Below are 15,048 nucleotides of genomic sequence, written 5' to 3' on the forward strand. Positions count from 1 at the left end.
CGCTATATTAATCATCCAAGAATACTATTATTATTATATTTTATGCAATGGGGGCGAAATAATTTAGCGAGCATTACGTCACGTATCAATGGCCTGGTTTAAAACAAATCATCAAATACACGTAATGAAGTTTGTTGCTTTATGAACTACATAATAAGCAAATTATTTTTCATCAAAAGATGATTGATCGTTGATGGACATTTTGATGTATGTACTTGACTTTTTTTTTTAAAAACTATCTAGTCATCAAATTATTGAATGTTGAAATATATAAAGATTTATAGTAAAAAACGTCGAATCGATTGAGTAAATATTATAATTATGAGTTTAATTGAAAATACAGTAAAATCTCGATATAACGGACTAATTAGGGGGAGGGGTGTACGATAAAGCCGAAAATCCGTTATATAAAAATAGGTTTAACTTGTCCGGGAGTATGGACGTATGAACGTCAGTGCGAGTTTTCCTTAAAGGAGTATCGACGTTAATGAACGTCCAAGTCCGTCTGTCAGTTAGTATGATGTTACTTGTATAGCAATGACATCTGTGAATATTTGTGTGTAATTTTGTCAAAATGAAAAATATTTCGAATAGATGTTTTTTTATTGAGTTATTTTAACATAATTTCTATCTTCATAAAATCGATATATGTAATACATGTAAAAAGAACCCACTCCCCAGAGAAAGACGGACATCAATTTTTGTACTCCCGAAAATGTTAAAATATTTATTTTAAACAATATAAAATTGAGACTTACGGATCACTTCAATTTTAGTTCAGGCAGGTAAATCACACGGCAATCTGCAACAAATAACAAAAATGTATTAAAATTTTGATGTACAGAAGAAAATAATACAAGCACCAAATAAACAGGCACCGCGGTGTAGTTGGTTAGACGCTCGACTGCGAAACTGGTGTAGCGGGTTTCCCGCCAAGTGCAAAATAAATTCAAGAAATATTTATTTCCAATAGGTCTGAGTGTTTGTGATGTATTTTCACGTTTATTTTCCCTATCCTTACTATTCTACCTGCAGATAAGCCACTGAAAGTACAGGCTTTGCGGGTTATTCCTTTAAATCAAAAAATTAAAATTTAGAAAAAAATCAGCTCACTTAGTATAGTTACTTACGTTGGTTATAGTATAGTTTAAAATCAAAGCCGACAAATTGAACCAGTTATATGATCGCGGAAAAAAGATAAATCCGCTACTTGTTTGCAGGAATCTACCGATGCAAAAAATGCATTTGCCCATTGGTAAAAAAGCTCTATCAAATACCTGGCGATTTTATTACGGGTGATCAATGATCCACCATTGTTTCAGAGGTACTCATATTTTGAACGCCGGTCAAAACTGTCCGATGGACTATGTAACTGAAGCCAGCCGGGGAACCCCGACCCAGTATCGAATGGTAGCTGTTGCTGAATAACAGTTATGCAAGTTGAACAGATCACGAGAAGTTGAACGGACTCCGTACAATATGAGATACAGTGTACAGTACAGTACAATGCACATATTGTAGCGCCGGAACAGTACTTCTCTCCGAAAACGAATTGAGATATATATCTCCTGTACTCGGAGAAGTACAATCTGTCATGTTTCACGATTGTGGCTATACGTTGCCGTCTTCAGAATTTGAGAAAGAATGCACAGGAATTTGCACGTTTTAACCGAAATATTTGGCCAGATGGATGATTGTTCTTAGACTAAAATTTTTCTTAATTTTACTGACTACACATTAATGTACGAGTGTAATAAATTTATGCTAGTTTTAAAAAAAATATATTTATGATTATGTAAACAATAATATCGTGACATTAACTATTTAACATTTTTAACGTTCGTACACGAAATAATACCCACTTTACATATAATACTTAGAAATATTGGTATTTTAAACACGATCATGTAAATGAAGGAGTTTTTTGAACGAAACGTATTTAGTACTTTAGTATTTTACAGATTTATTTGAAAAATAGCATGCTGCTTTCAAATATTTAAAAAATATTATGAACACTTTGTGGAAAATTTTATATGAATTTAATAAATTAAAAAAACTTCTTTGTTTTTAACCATTATTATTTTGGTACTATTTCAAAGAATACCTTGTCTTATTCAGGAGTGGATATATACTACAATCTGTAGTGTCTATTTGCCCCTAAAAATACAAGGTATTTGTCGAAATCGGTTGGAAAATGGTACCAAAATAAAAGTGGTAAAAAACATAGTTTGTGGTTTATTTATTTGTAAAAAAATCATGCTAATCTTTCTATACTTACAAAATCTCGAAGTCAATTCTTGAATGTTCTGTTCACTATAAGTTTTATTAAGAAGATTTAACTGATATTAAAAGTTAAGTTGTATCGCATTGGAAATCAAGTGAATTGATCCATAAATCTTTTTAGTATGCTTTTTTTAATCTGATTTTTTTCTTCAACCGTTCGCGTACACGTATTATTTTTTACACACTTTCGTTGTTGTGATCAAGAATACGATAAAATTTAAGGCAAAAAGATGATTGCGCGTACGCAAGACGCTCAGATTGAAAAAAAGGCCTCATCACGTCCAGAGTTCGCTGAAGCCTAACCGTGCGTTCAATTCATATGTTCACAAACAAAACGTGTGTTAATTGGATTCTCACCAATCAATTGTTGTTCAATTCTGTAGAGCAAAACTTTTGATCGACTTCGTGATACCTCCGAATTGAGATAAGTCCGATGATTTTATCCGCTACACTTATATAAACACAATTTCATTCAAAGGAAACCAATTAACGACTAGTACTCGTGTGATTTCGTGTACCAATCGCTAGTAAAAATTAAAAAAAAGCGAAAAAATCGTGAGCAAGAAATAACGATTGAATCAGTATATCTTAAAAACACAAATAAAATATTTTATTTGGTAATTAATTCGTAAGAAACGGTATTTTTTTATTATTTCGGATTGCGTAGCAGTTTAAGAAACGGTACATGATCTGAAGAAGATAAGTCTAATAAATAAATGAATACTTGTACCGATAAAATTTGTATAAATCAAAGAGAGATTACGTTTTTTCCCCGATAATTTTCGGTTGTTTCGAATTCTCATTATAAATTACGGAAGAGAAATGAGAAAGATACGTGAATTTATCGACGATTGTCTAAAAAGCAAAACATTTTAACAGAAACACAATTTGTTTCAGGAGGAACATACCACAAACATGTGATCAGAAGAAACATTTCAAGAGAAACACAGTTTGTTTCGGGAGAATCATACTAGAAACATGTGACAGGAGATTCAATTCAGGAAATATTTGCCAAACATGTGATTATTTTTGACAGTGGACATGTTAAAAATCCGATATTTTGCGATAATAGTGTAGAGAAATAAATATTTAATAAATAGCCCTCTTAAGCCATTTATTTAAAGATGTTTATTCCACAAAACATACGTTATTTCATGTGATTTTTTAATGATGACAGTATCTGAGATGTACTCTATGACCTAAGCATGTATGTGTATTAGACATGTGATATATGATCTATGCATCGTGTGCTAGCAAATTTTGACCACTAATAATATTAAAAGCTTTGGTTAGACTCAGTTATTCGTAATGTAAAAGGCGCCAATTGTATGTTATATCCATTATTATCACCGGTTAGTTCCAGGAAGGATTAGGTCCGTTTGATACAACGGTATTAAAATGAGACAAGAGCCTAGAACTAAAGATATTATATCTATAGTGTTGTGATGTGTGGAGGCATTGAAGTGTCAATCCGCAGTAGGTGTTGCATTATATTATACTGATAGACATCAGATCTGGGAAAATGTCGCGTATGTTAATGCCAGAATGCAGAATGAAATAGTAATGTTACACTCACCCCTTGAGAACCGAATGCACAATAAATCAGCCAATAGGAAATATGGCAGAGGAATTCGGATAACAGAAAATAATTGGTTTTTAATATTCAATCAATGTTTAACTTAGCGAATACCACTATTTCTTAAAATCTACTGTGACACGTGTTTCGATGCATTCCGCATCATTTTCAAACACCGTATGTGAAGCTAATTCTAAATTTTAGAGTTGGGTCCTTGGGACGTTGAAGGTTGAAGAGGGGGTAGTAGCTGTTCTTATTTTTATTTATTTTATTTTAATTTTTTCTTTGTTTGTTATCAGTGGGAACATGGACAATAGGAGGGAGGCTTTAGTCATCGTCATATTGTTAATTTTGGGTTTATTGTTATTAATATTTTTATGAAATTCTATTGTTTCAAAATGTTGCAGATTTATGGCTTTTCGTATTAATTATTCTTAGGATTTCTACGTTATTGTGGTAAAATTTGTGATCATTATCTATTAAATGGTTAGGGAATTCCAAAAAAATATTATTTCTCAAACATAATTCATGTTCCCTGCTTCTTGTTTTGAATTTTCTGGAAGTCATACCAGTATACGAACCTCCACAGACGCAGTTTAATTTATATATGCCACTATTGTCTACTATATTTCCTAATTATTGTCTTATATTGTCTGATATATAAAAAATTGGATTATTTCAATTTTGGCCCAAAATGTTAACCTATTGATATGAAATTAATACGGAGAATCAAAAGCATATTAAGTTAATAACATCTAACTAACTAACTAAGCATCACACCGTTTCTCTATAAAATATTTCTCGTTATTTAAAAATAAAGTTACATTTTAATTTTAGAATATTTAATAATTCAAAAATAAAGATTGATCCGCATTGAACAGCGGTCTTCTATTAGCTGTGGTATCAGGGGGTTAATGGTAACACCGCAGACGGATATAGGTATACATAATATGATACATAATCCGAAGGTGATCTCGTTGGCTGTGCAGAACAACATTTGCAAGGGACAAACAGAAACGCGCATGGATATGAGTGCAAAATACTTATTATAATCCGCGGCGCCAATGCACCGTTATACACTGCGGAAACATAAACTGAGAGATCAAAGTACTCATATTAATACTTCAACAAAAGACAAGAAATAACGAAAAGTAAATTTTAAACTTACGAAAATAAACAACAAAATATGCATCAACTAACGAAACGGGATAATTTAAGTTAAAAAAAACGATTAAAAGTATGTAGATCACTTTTGTAAATATTTTTAGTCAGTGTTTGATAATGTCTTAATTAGACGAAACGGGTCTCATGTCATATATGTAAATAAAAGTAGAATTCAATCCAATAACCATGTATTATAATTTTGGATATATTACTCAACAATTCAATATGGAATTCTACCAACTGTCTGCAGTTACAATAAATATGTAGAACACGTTGATCAAAGTGTTTTCCCAATTCCCTTTTACGGACTAAATGATTTATAGTTTACAATATGGAATCAATGCAGCGTTATCTGATCAAAAATTTACGCAAGTTAGGTGATCAGTCATACGTTTAAGATTCTACATCAGGATAATTTTATGTAAGTATCGGTTTGTTCGTAAATTTACATTCATAAGTAAAAAACATAAGTAAGAATCGACCAGTTTAATGAAAGGCGCAAATCGTATTCTCACCAATTGTATCCTACACTCATCCAATTGAAATGGTAATTTTTTCTAGTAAATTAATATTGGCTCAGGATGAATGTGTTAAATAAAAAATATATAAAAAAAAGTGCAACCGAATACGTTGCGTTTAAAGACATTGTGACTACAGTGTAACAACAGACAGCTGTGAAGTCCAAAGGGGGGCCTTTGTTTAATACTTTATTATTTAAACTTCATTTACAGAAAATAAATAAGTATATTGGCGGGCTTATTGTTAAAAAGCAATATCTTCTAAATAACCAAAACTATAATAACCAACCAATACTATAATACTAGACATAAGAAGAAGACTGAAGTATGTAAAGAGATTTCAGCGAACTTAAGCAGAAATTTGGAAAACGCGTTGGTTTTCCATTCTGATTCACTTATTCAGGAAACATTAATTTCACTTTGAAAACTAACGAATATTAGTCAAGAATTGAAAATGTATTATTTTACTCTTTTAAAATGTTAATAACACATATACGAAAAATTGCGAAAATCGACAACCAAAGAGAGCATGAAGACAGGGATGCATCTTTTCCTTTTTATCGTTTAGTTAAAAATTAATCGTTTTACATATTTAAGTTAAGATACAATTCATTCGCATAATCTAGTTTTGCTCCCGCATTCGTGACCGGTTCGAAGCGTCGATGAGTGAAAAAGAAATTAGCCCAATATAACTTTCATTACTATTCAATAGAGAAAAGTCTAACAGGTGTATGTCACTCAACAATGCATGAATCGCATGAAAAGAGACATGGAAACGACATATTTAATAAACCGCTGGGTATGTGGTAAGTAGGTACTCCGAGCTTTTGTCAAATCAATAATGGATAGCCGATTATAATAATGCAGAGAAAATGCCCACACAAGGAACTACTGGATGGGTCAAAAAACCACTTTCATTTTCGATCTAAGCGAGTGATATAAATCTTTCAACATTTTGAGTGTGTCCAAATACTTGTTCACAAAATCTGGATTATCTCCAATTACAGGATTTATTTTCATATTATTTTTGACATCTCATCAAAGATGAAGAAGAATATGGAAGTCTGGGCATTTACGGGGCTGACGACCGTCATCGGCTGGTTTAAGTGATCACTTTACACACGTGTAACATTCACCAATTCCACCCATTATTGACAACCACACTACTCAAATTCTTGGAAGTTCTATATATATGAACCAATTTAGAAACCTTGTTCTTGAATCACTAGAACTTCACTAGAGACATCTATTGGTGAGATGTAAAGAAGCTTTTTTACTAAGCAGAAACTCTTTTATTAGTATGTGAGGTCCGAATCCTGGATTATAATCACACACATGAGAAACGCCAGAAAATACCATTTTCATTTTTATTATTTAAGCTTATAATTTGACCAGATAATTTATTTAGAACATTTTGAGTGTGTCCAAATACTTGTTCACAAAATCTGGATTATCTCCAATTACAGGAGTTATTTTCATATTATTAATAATATGAAAATAACTCCTGTAATTGGAGATAATCCAGATTTTGTGAACAAGTATTTGGACACACTCAAAATGTTGTAAACTAACGAAAATAAACAACAAAATATACCTCAACTAACGAAACAGGATAATTTAAATAAAAAAAAACCATTAAAAATATGTAGATCGCTTTTGTAAATATTTTTAGTCAGTGTTTGATAATGTCTTAATTAGACGAAACGCGTCACATGTCATATATGTAAATCAAAATATAATTCAATCCAATAACCGTGTATAAATTTGGATATATTACCCAACAATTCAATATGGAATTCTACCAACTGTCTGCAGTTACAATAAATAATTTTAAATTATAATAAATATATTATAATAAATAATAATAAATTTCAGTTGATGGCATGAAATACCTCATATCCTAAGAACCAGAAATATCCATTATATCATCCCTTCTTTGTATCCTATCTTCACCCCCCTCCCAACTCTTTTGCTGGTCCTACTTCCTATATCTTGGAAAAAACATTCAGGTTTTACCTAAAAAGATCTGTGGCACAGTAAAAAGTTCAATAAGTGGCTTGATATTCATTTTCAATACATTTCATTATATTTTTAAACTTTAAAAACGATCTCCTGAAAAATCTAGTTTTTATTTTATTTATGACGGTGTTGAAAGGAGTGAGCGATATACGAAAAATTGCGAAAATCGAAGAGGAAAAATAGAATGGAGACAGGGATGCATCTTTTCCTTGTTCTCGTCTAGTTAAAAATTAATCGTTTTACATATTGTATTTAAGTTAAGATACAATTCATTCGCATAATCTAGTTTTGCTCCCGCATTAGTGACCGGTTCGAAGCGTCGATCAGTGAAAAAGAAATTAGCCCAATATAACTTTCATTACTATTTAATAGAGAAAAGTCTAACAGGTGTATGTCACTCAACAATGCATGAATCGCATGAAAAGAGATATTGAAACGACATATTTAATAAACCGCTGGGTATGTGGTAAGTAGGTGCTCCGAGCTTTTGTCAAATCAATGATGGATAACGCATTATAATATTTTTTTATTATTTTTTTTTATTTTTTTTTTATTTTTTAATTGGATATAATCCAGATTTTGTGAACAAGTATTTGGACACACTCAAAATGTTGTACGCATTATAATAATGCAGAGAAAATGCCCACACAATGGAACTACTGGATGGGTCAAAAAACCACTTTCATTTTCGATCTAAGCGAGTGATATAAATCTTATTGATTAGTGATGCATTATAGATAATTGGCAGTCTGATTCTTCAGGAGGTACATCGTAATTATTCAATTAACTAGATGGAAATATGTTTCCGATTTTGACTTAGAAATGAGCATATAATTTAGACGTGCAATAAACGTGTATTTGATCACGACTATAACATTACGCTCTAGATGCGAAATTAATCATGATGAATGAGACCTTTCATCTTATCGTTTAAATTTGAATTAAATTAAGAAAATCGGTTGAACATTTTCAGACAAGCGTCTGAAGTCTTCAACAACAATATGAAATTTAATAAAACACAAAAGTATATAAAAGTTATATCAAGTTAAAAGTAATAACCTAAAAGTTCGACAAAAGTCATCACTGTGCAGATCTTGGTCACTATTAAGTATCAGGTGAAGGTTGATTTGAAATTATAATTGGTAAAGGACACAATTTACATGACTTTAAGTATGCGATTTTCATTTTTGTTTTTCTTGGTAAATACCAATATTTCTTAAAATCTATCGTGACAAGTGTTAAATTAAAAATTTAAAGATATTACCACATAGTGACCGCCAAATCAATAAATGAAATTATGTCGTATATATACATACTCATGTGTAAAATCGGCGTCAGTTCATATGGAACCCAATGTCTTTACTTTTTTAATCAATCCCAACGATTTAAACCGATGCATCAATTTCCATTTAGAATCCAAAGCCAGGGCTATAATTGGCCATAAATGCAGCAGTTAACAGTCCTCGAGACACCTGGAGTTTGCGGTATAATGTGTGAAAACTGGAGTGTTGCATATTGTTTATATGCAACACTCCAGTTTTCCGGATAAATATCCCCTGCATAATATGCAGGGGATATTTATCCGCTTTTATCTCGTGCTTATTGTTGCCTATGTTCAGAGAGCGTGATGGGAACATTAGCAGTCACCTTGGGGAAGGCAAAGCGGAGGAAGGCGGTCATGGGAGTGCAAAGACAAAGGCATTTCACAAGAGATATGAAATACGAATAACAATATTCAATTAAGATGTAACGTTTTTCCGTCATATTCTAAGATGACGTAGAAGAAAAATGCACCTATGAAAAAAACAGCCAAGTGATATATTTGTTCAGACAGGCACTAAAGAATCTTCACAACATTTTGAGTGTCCAAATACTTGTTTACAAATGAATCTGAATACAAATATCTGGCCAAATTATATACTAGATAAAAAAAATGTTTTCAAGCGTTTCTCAGAATATAAAAATAATCCGGGGTTCAAATCTTGCATACACATAAAAGGGTCTCTGCTAAATAAAAGCTTTTCTTAATCCAACCATAGATGGCTGTTGTGTACTCGTATATAGTCATGAGATTGATCCAATATATCTAAGAGTTCCGAAAATTTGAGTTAAGTGATTGTCAATCATGGGTAGAGTGAATGTTGCACGTGTGTAAAGTGATCACATAACCAGCCTGACAAGTGATAAGCCTTGTAAATAAATAGCAGACTTCCATATTCTTTTTCATCTATGTTGAGATGTAAAAAAATTAAATATTAGTAGTTTTCGAAACTAGTCGTGTGAAATAAAACTCATTAAGTGGTATAATACTTAATTTTTAATCGTTTACTTTTTGGTCTATCTAATCGATTTTTTATATTTTAATGTTTTATATCGATATTTTAATCGATCTTTATCGACTTTACATTTTAAATCGATCCTTTGTATCATATCATCATCTACGTCATTATAAGCTTTTTTTATAGTTAGATGATAGAGTGGGTTCGAACCCAGAAACTCTAGAGTCCGCGACACTAACCACAGGACCGCAAACCGACATGAGTAACGAATTTAGTATTTTATATATTTATTTTATGAATTTTAGATTTTAGTCACCTGATATCGTATGTATTTCTGAATGACAATTCAATTATGTTGATTATTAATTCTCGTTCAATAGCCAAAGGTACACACGTTCATTAAAGTCAGGTCACCGTTTATGGTAGGCCATTAAGTATAATTTGTCTAATTCATTACAACCTTGGAAAATAATCGCATTAAAGACCTCATATTGCATGCACCTTTTTCACATTCTCCTGGTCGGCTTTTGAATAGATTATTTGATTACGAGTAATGAATGGACAGTAAAAAACGTTATGAGTCGAATGTCGTTGATAATAGAAGTAGAGGAAAAGTTTTCCTCTGAATCCCTGAATGAATGCAGTCGAAATGCGATCTCTCAGAAGAATGTTCGACAAAACGATGTATGATAGATGTTCGAAAAGTGAAAAAAAGAAGGAATACAAAGCTGAGGTAATAATAAATAATAAAACCCTTATCTGCACCCCAATGGTGCAAGGGCACTGCGTAATACAAACGCAGAGTTATCTTGATCGTTTACACATGAAGGAAAGGTGATCAGCCCTCCGCTTCAGGTACCAGTCCAGGGTAATATTGAATAAATATTACAGTGAAAAAATCACTTATATTTATTTGACCCCCCCTGGGAATCGAACCCGGGACCTCCAGAACGGTAGCCGAGCGTGCTGACCATTACAGTACGGAGGCGGACACTATACCAAATATAATGTTTAACTTTTCTTAATCCAATCAAAATTTAAAATGCGATTTGTTTGACTAATATGTGTTATACAGTTGACAAGTTCCCCGTTTATTTATCAAGACATTAAATTCACGTCTCGAAACTCGATTTTCTTATGTTTTTCAAGTGTGTATGATTAGATTTTTCTCTCCATGGGTCAGTGCCTCGAGTGCGATGCGTAAAGATTGACACACGATTCAGTTTTAATTTTCACCTTTAGTAAACACGGACTATGTCAAGATTTCTCTAGATGTCTCTGCGCTCGCTAGCGAGGAGAGTTATTTGATAAGGCAGATAAGTTGTTTGCATATAAACACGATCTAGTCGCCATGTTTGCGTTCTGATCCACGACATGCATTTGTTTTCTTTTCCAGCACGTCACGATCTTTTTTCTCAGCGTTTCCATGTACTCTCAAGTACATACTCGTTATATCTCGCTTAGCCCTGCCAAGATCAACTTATAACCTGTATGATTCAAGAAGAATTCCTAATTGCTATTATTGGAACATTATTTTTGACATCTCAACATAGATTAAGACGAAGTCTGGGCATTTAGAGGGCTTACGACCAGTTTAAGTGATCACTTTACACACTGTAATATTCACCAATCCTACCCATGATTGACAACCACACTACTTAAATTCTTGAAACATCTAGAAATACTGATCAAACTCTAAACATACTATGCGAGAGTTCACTAGAGACATGGGAAATTTGAATTTGAAATCCACTAATTTTATGGTAAATATTATTGTATGTGTAATTTTGCAATTAAACGATGCGAAGGATGTCTATGCGATGTGGAAACGCTAACAGCGATATTACAATTTCATCCGAACTAACGTCTTAATGAGAAACTACGTAGAAGACGTATAGCGTGCAATTATCACAATATTTTTATTCATTGAGGCGTTTTCCATTGACGTAGATGGTTTCCCCGTAATCGAAAGTGTTGGAAACTCCATTGTCTATTGTATTCTAATAATCTTTGGACAGATTGGTCCAGAATGGAGTGCAACGTCGTGGGATAAATCCGAAGGTATTTGGACCGTTCGTTCAACGCTTGCAAACGTGTGTCGAGTCTTCAGCAACACTTGAAATTTCCTCAGATACCATTGGACCAATTTTAAATTTGTACCTATATAATTATGTATGTGTAGATCGTAATTTATCATATACAGCAAACGATTTGAAATGAACAGGGTCAAACGTCGTGTAAGCAGTAATAATAATGATAAAACATAATGTTTGATAATTCATATGGCGCCATTTGCGTAAAATACTAAATCTCAAGGGCGCTTCAGTGCGATTTAATTGGGGAAAAGTGGATTGTGGAAGTGATCGAGCAAAAAAAAAATTTTTCTGAAAATAATCTCACTCTCTCTGTTAGTAACAGCATTCTATGCATCTTTACCAGCAACAGCAAAGGCACGCCACCAAAATTTAGTACACTCGTTGCTAGCTGGTAAGACCACTTACTCGTAGCATTTGTTCTAGCCGATCGAAGAGTGAGACGTCTATCAACAAATTCGTCTAGAGAAAGGCCATACGATTCATGGATACTGCAGAAAGAAAACATGATTCGAAGGCATGGCCTAGGTGACGTTGACCATGACCCATGGCCCATGACAGAAGGATCTGCAACCTGAGGACGAGAAGAGCTGACCCCAACAAAGACGATAAGTTGGGATGGAGCTAGGAAGAAGAAAAAGAAATAACAGAATTGAAATAAATAAATAAAAATATTCGAACCGGAAAAACATCCATTTCTTTTTACTTTATGACGCCTTGAAATTAAATTTATAAAATATTCAAGTGATGGACGTTAACACATACATGTATTGATACGTAAAAAGTAGCTCTAACGATAAACCGATACATTTTCTTCATTATATTTATATAGCTGTATATTTCACACAATTCTAGTTTTAACTGAGTCACACATAATTTCGCCAAGGTGAGAAGTGCAAAAACACGCAAATCAAATAAATCAACTGTAAAATTAATTAATGAAAAGTAAATTAAATCCATTAAAACAATATTGAGAACCGACTTACGGTACTATTGTTATATGGAATAAAGATATTAGATTTATAGTGACTGCCGTACGTCTGAATGTGGCATTTTTAACATGTTATGTGCTTTGTCTGAAAAGGAAAACATAGGAATCATGTATACTACCAATGAATACATATGAATTATAGACCATGGCTCTGATAAAAAGAAATGCAGAGAAGCTCAAATGCACACAGGATATAATGGATCGCGTTGCAAGACTAGAGTGGCAAAGGGCAGGACATGTTGCAAGACAAGACTTACAAGATGGACCCCTAAAATTTTAAGATAAAAAAAAACCTTGGGAACACAAAAGAGGCGTCTGAAGATCGCAAAAACGATGATCCGACAACATAGCAGCTGTGGGTAGTAATAACTGGCTGCAAGAAGCTACCGGCCAAAAAAATGGAAGCATACGGAAGAGTAATATATCCAGCAGTGGAGAACAGATGGCTAAAGAAGAAGAAGAAGAATATGGGAGCAATTAAAAATCAGCAACATATATTTTTTCTACGTACTCCTACTATCCAGGTAATAATTCAACACGTTATCGGTAGAACAGTTACCTTTTTCCATTATATAACGTTTTGGAACATGATGAAGATGGCAACGTGCTATCTATTTCAGTCTCCTTTGATCGCACACTATCCTACAATGTAATGATTTAACGCAAAGCAATAATCGTTAATGGATATACAAATCGTACTCGCAATGATCCAATAGTGCTTACACAAGTATAATAAAAGCTTATGGCGTACGAGATTTTGACGACTCAATCAACCGCATTGGAAAGGCATGAACGACCGGAGATTAATTGGGCAAAAATAGCACAGAATCGTGGCTCTACAACTCAACATTCCACACTTTGAAACTGTTAGGATGTAAAGCACCGCGCTTGGCACCTGCCGTATCATCACGACTCACGAAAGTCTTTGTTCCCATATAATTATTAGCTACAATACTCAAATTTGCAAAAAATAACGGTGCCGGTCTATTTCTAATTAACGATATTTATAATTCAGTACTGACAAATTTATACTGACTAATGACAGGTTTATCAGCTTTTGATACAGAGAGAGACAGAAAGCCAATAGGAAGCAATATTGCAAATGATAATGAATAAAAATTAGAAGAAAAATTAGACACTCAATAATTTATTTCTAAAATTAATCCTTCATGTACAGAAGAAGCATTTTTATCAGTTCATTTTATTTTATTTTTTAATTAAAATTGGAAAAAAACTACAATTTATTAAAATCTACTGTGACACGTGTTTCGATGCATTCCGCGTCATTTTCAGATACTGTATCGTAATATGGTGTTTGAAAATGACGCAAAATGCATCGAAACATGTTTTACGGTAGATTTTAAGAAATAGTGGTATTTACCACGTGAAATTTAAATTAAAAATGGACAGATGTTACCACGAAGTTACTGCCGAACCATTAAATGACACGATTTTAAGTTAATTACTGTATTTAGGAGTAAATTACCAACGTATTATGTATCCTTTATTCCTTTATTACGTCTTACCAGCCGGAAGTATTAAAGTTTATAACCAAAAATGAAAGTCCTTGTTCCGAACAATAACAGGAGCTGAAAATTTCGAAACTGAAGCCATTAAATTTAAATTGGAAGAAACAATAACTAAAAGTACACCTTAATATCTTCGTTTCTCAAGCGTCATAAAAAATAATCATTAAAACGACAGTAAACGTGGAGTAATTATCTCGTTTCAACATAAAAAGAGGATGTTTAGATTGTTTTAGTAAAACTGAAATGAAATGCAATTATTTTGAAACAAAAAAAAACGCTTACAACGATAATAACAAAGGTGCGAAGAACGCAAGATTTGTGATGGAAATTTACTATTGGAAATAGCCGACTTACATATATCCGTTACGTTTATATGCTCGTGACCTTCAGAGATCCATCCGACATGGTACTTTATAGTCTCGTATCTGGGTGTTTGGGGCTTGTGGCAGTTATAATACACGCCTTTGTAGGATTTATTGAAGTATGTATTACCTACTCCAACGAACACTAGATTGCTATGCACACGAGGTTCAGTGACCTCTCTCTTCCCCTTTAGGCTACACATAACTTCGGCACTAGTAGCCAGAACCAGATAA

The 15,048-nt window shown here is 33.0% G+C and overlaps 1 protein-coding gene across 4 annotated transcripts in view; it reads right to left on the bottom strand.

The window, feature by feature from the left end:
• smash (smallish) overlaps positions 1 to 15,048 on the bottom strand; it is a 254,304-nt gene that overhangs the window by 166,989 nt on the left and 72,267 nt on the right. For all 4 annotated transcript variants that reach the window (XM_088262088.1, XM_088262087.1, XM_088262085.1 and 1 more), the window contains exon 2: positions 759 to 802. The gene's annotated coding sequence lies outside the window, so the exon portion shown is untranslated. The remainder of the gene's footprint in view (positions 1 to 758; positions 803 to 15,048) is intronic.

Source organism: Brachycentrus maculatus, unplaced genomic scaffold, assembly GCF_059751285.1.
Source record: "Brachycentrus maculatus isolate JH-2025_06_01 unplaced genomic scaffold, ASM5975128v1 h1tg000173l, whole genome shotgun sequence".
In the NCBI taxonomy this organism is placed as follows: Eukaryota; Metazoa; Arthropoda; class Insecta; order Trichoptera; family Brachycentridae; genus Brachycentrus; species Brachycentrus maculatus.